We start from the raw sequence: 5000 nt of genomic DNA, 5'->3' as shown, positions 1-5000 counted from the left end.
ACGTTAACGTGTGCCTGTGCGTCAACGTAATTGCAAGCCCATGTTTCTTGTAAGGAAGCAGCAGTGTAAAAGCTTACAGCACCTGGTATTCCCAGGCGGTCTCCCATCCAAGTACTAACCAGGCCCGACCCTGCTTAACTTCCGAGATCTGACGAGATCTGGCCTGCTCAGGGTGGTATGGCCGTAAGCCGATGGGCTGGGGACACAGACTCCTTTTATAGACTAGGCAAGGCCCCCTGCTCGTGGAGGAGCTCAAAGGTCAGCCTTTCGAACGTTCAAGAGTTTAAGTTGTTTTTGGTGGGCTTTGCTGTATGGCCGCGCCCTTTGAGTGTGTCAAATGTCAAGCAGCTGTCCGTCAAGGCTCAGAGGTGCACTTAGATCACCTTGGGGCGGAGGTGATCAGCAGCAGCCTTTGTTATGCGCACTTAAAAAACATGGCACCACAACAAGTAACTTGTGTGCCAAGATCTTGATTTGGCCCCAGACACTTGTGGGCCATCCCTTCTCGGCCTTTTGGCTAAGATCAAGTGTAGTATCTGTTCTTATCAGTTTAATATCTGATATGTCCTCTATATGGGGATTAAATATTAAATGCATTTTTGAGCATTGGGAGGTGAAAACTGGGGCTTGCTCTCTTCACTCCTTGCATTGACCTGGCATTGCAGTGCCACCAGGAACGGTGCACCACTCCCTTTTTTCTGTGAAAACCAAAGCAAGGCTGGAACTAGAAGGACGTTAACGTGTGCCTGTGCCCGTGCCCGTGCGTCCATGTAATTGCAAGCCCATGTTTCTTGTAAGGAAGCAGCAGTGTAAAAGCTTACAGCACCTGGTATTCCCAGGCGGTCTCCCATCCAAGTACTAACCAGGCCCGACCCTGCTTAGCTTCCGAGATCAGACGAGATCGGGCGTGCTCAGGGTGGTATGGCCGTAAGCCGACGGGCTGGGGACACAGACTCCTTTTATAGACTAGGCAAGGCCCCCTGCTCGTGGAGGAGCTCAAAAGTCAGCCTTTCGAACACACTGCACTTGAGCCTTTATCTCCACTACCTGCTACACTATATTCCAGTATTAGGAAGCTACATCGAGTTGGGTAAGCTGCTGCCCATCTCCAAGCTTCTCACGTGCTTGCAGAGCGACATCCAAGGCTGAAACTAGAAGGACGTTAACGTGTGCCCGTGCGTCAACGTAATTGCAAGCCCATGTTTCTTGTAAGGAAGCAGCAGTGTAAAAGCTTACAGCACCTGGTATTCCCAGGCGGTCTCCCATCCAAGTACTAACCAGGCCCGACCCTGCTTAGCTTCCGAGATCAGACGAGATCGGGCGTGCTCAGGGTGGTATGGCCGTAAGCCGACGGGCTGGGGACACAGACTCCTTTTATAGACTAGGCAAGGCCCCCTGCTCGTGGAGGAGCTCAAAAGTCAGCCTTTCGAACGTTCAAGAGTTTAAGTTGTTTTTGGTGGGCTTTGCTGTATGGCCGCGCCCTTTGAGTGTGTCAAATGTCAAGCAGCTGTCCGTCAAGGCTCAGAGGTGCACTTAGATCACCTTGGGGCGGAGGTGATCAGCAGCAGCCTTTGTTATGCGCACTTAAAAAACATGGCACCACAACAAGAAACTTGTGTGCCAAGATCTTGAGTTGGCCCCAGACACTTGTGGGCCATCGCTTCTCGGCCTTTTGGCTAAGATCAAGTGTAGTATCTGTTCTTATCAGTTTAATATCTGATATGTCCTCTATATGGGGATTAAATATTAAATGCATTTTTGAGCATTGGGAGGTGAAAACTGGGGCTTGCTCTCTTCACTCCTTGCATTGACCTGGCATTGCAGTGCCACCAGGAACGGTGCACCATTCTCTTTTTTCTGTGAAAACCAAAGCAAGGCTGGAACTAGAAGGACGTTAACGTGTGCCTGTGCCCGTGCCCGTGCGTCAACGTAATTGCAAGCCCATGTTTCTTGTAAGGAAGCAGCAGTGTAAAAGCTTACAGCACCTGGTATTCCCAGGCGGTCTCCCATCCAAGTACTAACCAGGCCCGACCCTGCTTAGCTTCCGAGATCAGACGAGATCGGGCGTGCTCAGGGTGGTATGGCCGTAAGCCGACGGGCTGGGGACACAGACTCCTTTTATAGACTAGGCAAGGCCCCCTGCTCGTGGAGGAGCTCAAAAGTCAGCCTTTCGAACACACTGCACTTGAGCCTTTATCTCCACTACCTGCTACACTATATTCCAGTATTAGGAAGCTACATCGAGATGGGTAAGCTGCTGCCCATCTCCAAGCTTCTCACGTGCTTGCAGAGCGACATCCAAGGCTGAAACTAGAAGGACGTTAACGTGTGCCCGTGCGTCAACGTAATTGCAAGCCCATGTTTCTTGTAAGGAAGCAGCAGTGTAAAAGCTTACAGCACCTGGTATTCCCAGGCGGTCTCCCATCCAAGTACTAACCAGGCCCGACCCTGCTTAGCTTCCGAGATCAGACGAGATCGGGCGTGCTCAGGGTGGTATGGCCGTAAGCCGACGGGCTGGGGACACAGACTCCTTTTATAGACTAGGCAAGGCCCCCTGCTCGTGGAGGAGCTCAAAAGTCAGCCTTTCGAACGTTCAAGAGTTTAAGTTGTTTTTGGTGGGCTTTGCTGTATGGCCGCGCCCTTTGAGTGTGTCAAATGTCAAGCAGCTGTCCGTCAAGGCTCAGAGGTGCACTTAGATCACCTTGGGGCGGAGGTGATCAGCAGCAGCCTTTGTTATGCGCACTTAAAAAACATGGCACCACAACAAGAAACTTGTGTGCCAAGATCTTGAGTTGGCCCCAGACACTTGTGGGCCATCGCTTCTCGGCCTTTTGGCTAAGATCAAGTGTAGTATCTGTTCTTATCAGTTTAATATCTGATATGTCCTCTATATGGGGATTAAATATTAAATGCATTTTTGAGCATTGGGAGGTGAAAACTGGGGCTTGCTCTCTTCACTCCTTGCATTGACCTGGCATTGCAGTGCCACCAGGAACGGTGCACCATTCTCTTTTTTCTGTGAAAACCAAAGCAAGGCTGGAACTAGAAGGACGTTAACGTGTGCCTGTGCCCGTGCCCGTGCGTCAACGTAATTGCAAGCCCATGTTTCTTGTAAGGAAGCAGCAGTGTAAAAGCTTACAGCACCTGGTATTCCCAGGCGGTCTCCCATCCAAGTACTAACCAGGCCCGACCCTGCTTAGCTTCCGAGATCAGACGAGATCGGGCGTGCTCAGGGTGGTATGGCCGTAAGCCGACGGGCTGGGGACACAGACTCCTTTTATAGACTAGGCAAGGCCCCCTGCTCGTGGAGGAGCTCAAAAGTCAGCCTTTCGAACACACTGCACTTGAGCCTTTATCTCCACTACCTGCTACACTCTATTCCAGTATTAGGAAGCTACACCGAGATGGGTAAGCTGCTCCCCATCTCCAAGCTTCTCACGTGCTTGCAGAGCGACATCCAAGGCTGAAACTAGAAGGACGTTAACGTGTGCCCGTGCGTCAACGTAATTGCAAGCCCATGTTTCTTGTAAGGAAGCAGCAGTGTAAAAGCTTACAGCACCTGGTATTCCCAGGCGGTCTCCCATCCAAGTACTAACCAGGCCCGACCCTGCTTAGCTTCCGAGATCAGACGAGATCGGGCGTGCTCAGGGTGGTATGGCCGTAAGCCGACGGGCTGGGGACACAGACTCCTTTTATAGACTAGGCAAGGCCCCCTGCTCGTGGAGGAGCTCAAAAGTCAGCCTTTCGAACACACTGCACTTGAGCCTTCATCTCCACTACCTGCTACACTATATTCCAGTATTAGGAAGCTACATCGAGATGGGTAAGCTGCTGCCCATCTCCAAGCTTCTCACGTGCTTGCAGAGCGACATCCAAGGCTGAAACTAGAAGGACGTTAACGTGTGCCCGTGTGTCAACGTAATTGCAAGCCCATGTTTCTTGTAAGGAAGCAGCAGTGTAAAAGCTTACAGCACCTGGTATTCCCAGGCGGTCTCCCATCCAAGTACTAACCAGGCCCGACCCTGCTTAGCTTCCGAGATCAGACGAGATCGGGCGTGCTCAGGGTGGTATGGCCGTAAGCCGACGGGCTGGGGACACAGACTCCTTTTATAGACTAGGCAAGGCCCCCTGCTCGTGGAGGAGCTCAAAAGTCAGCCTTTCGAACGTTCAAGAGTTTAAGTTGTTTTTGGTGGGCTTTGCTGTATGGCCGCGCCCTTTGAGTGTGTCAAATGTCAAGCAGCTGTCCGTCAAGGCTCAGAGGTGCACTTAGATCACCTTGGGGCGGAGGTGATCAGCAGCAGCCTTTGTTATGCGCACTTAAAAAACATGGCACCACAACAAGTAACTTGTGTGCCAAGATCTTGAGTTGGCCCCAGACACTTGTGGGCCATCGCTTCTCGGCCTTTTGGCTAAGATCAAGTGTAGTATCTGTTCTTATCAGTTTAATATCTGATATGTCCTCTATATGGGGATTAAATATTAAATGCATTTTTGAGCATTGGGAGGTGAAAACTGGGGCTTGCTCTCTTCACTCCTTGCATTGACCTGGCATTGCAGTGCCACCAGGAACGGTGCACCATTCTCTTTTTTCTGTGAAAACCAAAGCAAGGCTGGAACTAGAAGGACGTTAACGTGTGCCTGTGCCCGTGCCCGTGCGTCAACGTAATTGCAAGCCCATGTTTCTTGTAAGGAAGCAGCAGTGTAAAAGCTTACAGCACCTGGTATTCCCAGGCGGTCTCCCATCCAAGTACTAACCAGGCCCGACCCTGCTTAGCTTCCGAGATCAGACGAGATCGGGCGTGCTCAGGGTGGTATGGCCGTAAGCCGACGGGCTGGGGACACAGACTCCTTTTATAGACTAGGCAAGGCCCCCTGCTCGTGGAGGAGCTCAAAAGTCAGCCTTTCGAACACACTGCACTTGAGCCTTTATCTCCACTACCTGCTACACTATATTCCAGTATTAGGAAGCTACATCGAGATGGGTAAGCTGCTGCCCATCT

At 51.3% G+C, this 5000-nt stretch overlaps 13 non-coding genes across 13 annotated transcripts; 4 read left to right on the top strand and 9 right to left on the bottom strand.

The window, feature by feature from the left end:
* Positions 1–70: 70 nt before the first annotated feature.
* Positions 71–189, bottom strand: LOC131441137 (5S ribosomal RNA). The gene has a single exon (XR_009231813.1). It is a non-coding gene; the product is annotated as a 5S ribosomal RNA (ribosomal RNA).
* Positions 190–497: 308 nt separating this feature from the next.
* On the top strand, positions 498–690 carry LOC131442224 (U2 spliceosomal RNA). Its single transcript, XR_009232800.1, has one exon. It is a non-coding gene; the product is annotated as a U2 spliceosomal RNA (small nuclear RNA).
* Positions 691–814: 124 nt separating this feature from the next.
* On the bottom strand, positions 815–933 carry LOC131476239 (5S ribosomal RNA). Its single transcript, XR_009242617.1, has one exon. It is a non-coding gene; the product is annotated as a 5S ribosomal RNA (ribosomal RNA).
* Positions 934–1229: 296 nt separating this feature from the next.
* LOC131476238 (5S ribosomal RNA) lies at positions 1230–1348 on the bottom strand. Its single transcript, XR_009242616.1, has one exon. It is a non-coding gene; the product is annotated as a 5S ribosomal RNA (ribosomal RNA).
* A 308-nt stretch (positions 1349–1656) lies between these two features.
* LOC131441826 (U2 spliceosomal RNA) lies at positions 1657–1849 on the top strand. The gene has a single exon (XR_009232422.1). It is a non-coding gene; the product is annotated as a U2 spliceosomal RNA (small nuclear RNA).
* Positions 1850–1973: 124 nt separating this feature from the next.
* Positions 1974–2092, bottom strand: LOC131476237 (5S ribosomal RNA). Its single transcript, XR_009242615.1, has one exon. It is a non-coding gene; the product is annotated as a 5S ribosomal RNA (ribosomal RNA).
* A 296-nt stretch (positions 2093–2388) lies between these two features.
* LOC131476236 (5S ribosomal RNA) lies at positions 2389–2507 on the bottom strand. Its single transcript, XR_009242614.1, has one exon. It is a non-coding gene; the product is annotated as a 5S ribosomal RNA (ribosomal RNA).
* Positions 2508–2815: 308 nt separating this feature from the next.
* LOC131441825 (U2 spliceosomal RNA) lies at positions 2816–3008 on the top strand. Its single transcript, XR_009232421.1, has one exon. It is a non-coding gene; the product is annotated as a U2 spliceosomal RNA (small nuclear RNA).
* Positions 3009–3132: 124 nt separating this feature from the next.
* On the bottom strand, positions 3133–3251 carry LOC131476235 (5S ribosomal RNA). The gene has a single exon (XR_009242613.1). It is a non-coding gene; the product is annotated as a 5S ribosomal RNA (ribosomal RNA).
* A 296-nt stretch (positions 3252–3547) lies between these two features.
* LOC131476234 (5S ribosomal RNA) lies at positions 3548–3666 on the bottom strand. The gene has a single exon (XR_009242612.1). It is a non-coding gene; the product is annotated as a 5S ribosomal RNA (ribosomal RNA).
* Positions 3667–3962: 296 nt separating this feature from the next.
* Positions 3963–4081, bottom strand: LOC131476233 (5S ribosomal RNA). The gene has a single exon (XR_009242611.1). It is a non-coding gene; the product is annotated as a 5S ribosomal RNA (ribosomal RNA).
* Positions 4082–4389: 308 nt separating this feature from the next.
* LOC131441824 (U2 spliceosomal RNA) lies at positions 4390–4582 on the top strand. The gene has a single exon (XR_009232420.1). It is a non-coding gene; the product is annotated as a U2 spliceosomal RNA (small nuclear RNA).
* A 124-nt stretch (positions 4583–4706) lies between these two features.
* On the bottom strand, positions 4707–4825 carry LOC131476230 (5S ribosomal RNA). The gene has a single exon (XR_009242609.1). It is a non-coding gene; the product is annotated as a 5S ribosomal RNA (ribosomal RNA).
* Between the last annotated feature and the right edge of the window lie 175 nt (positions 4826–5000).

Source organism: Solea solea, chromosome 16 (assembly GCF_958295425.1).
Source record: "Solea solea chromosome 16, fSolSol10.1, whole genome shotgun sequence".
Classification (NCBI taxonomy): domain Eukaryota; kingdom Metazoa; phylum Chordata; class Actinopteri; order Pleuronectiformes; family Soleidae; genus Solea; species Solea solea.
Note: the sequence above shows the minus strand (reverse complement) of the source record. Positions and strands in the feature narration are given on the sequence as shown.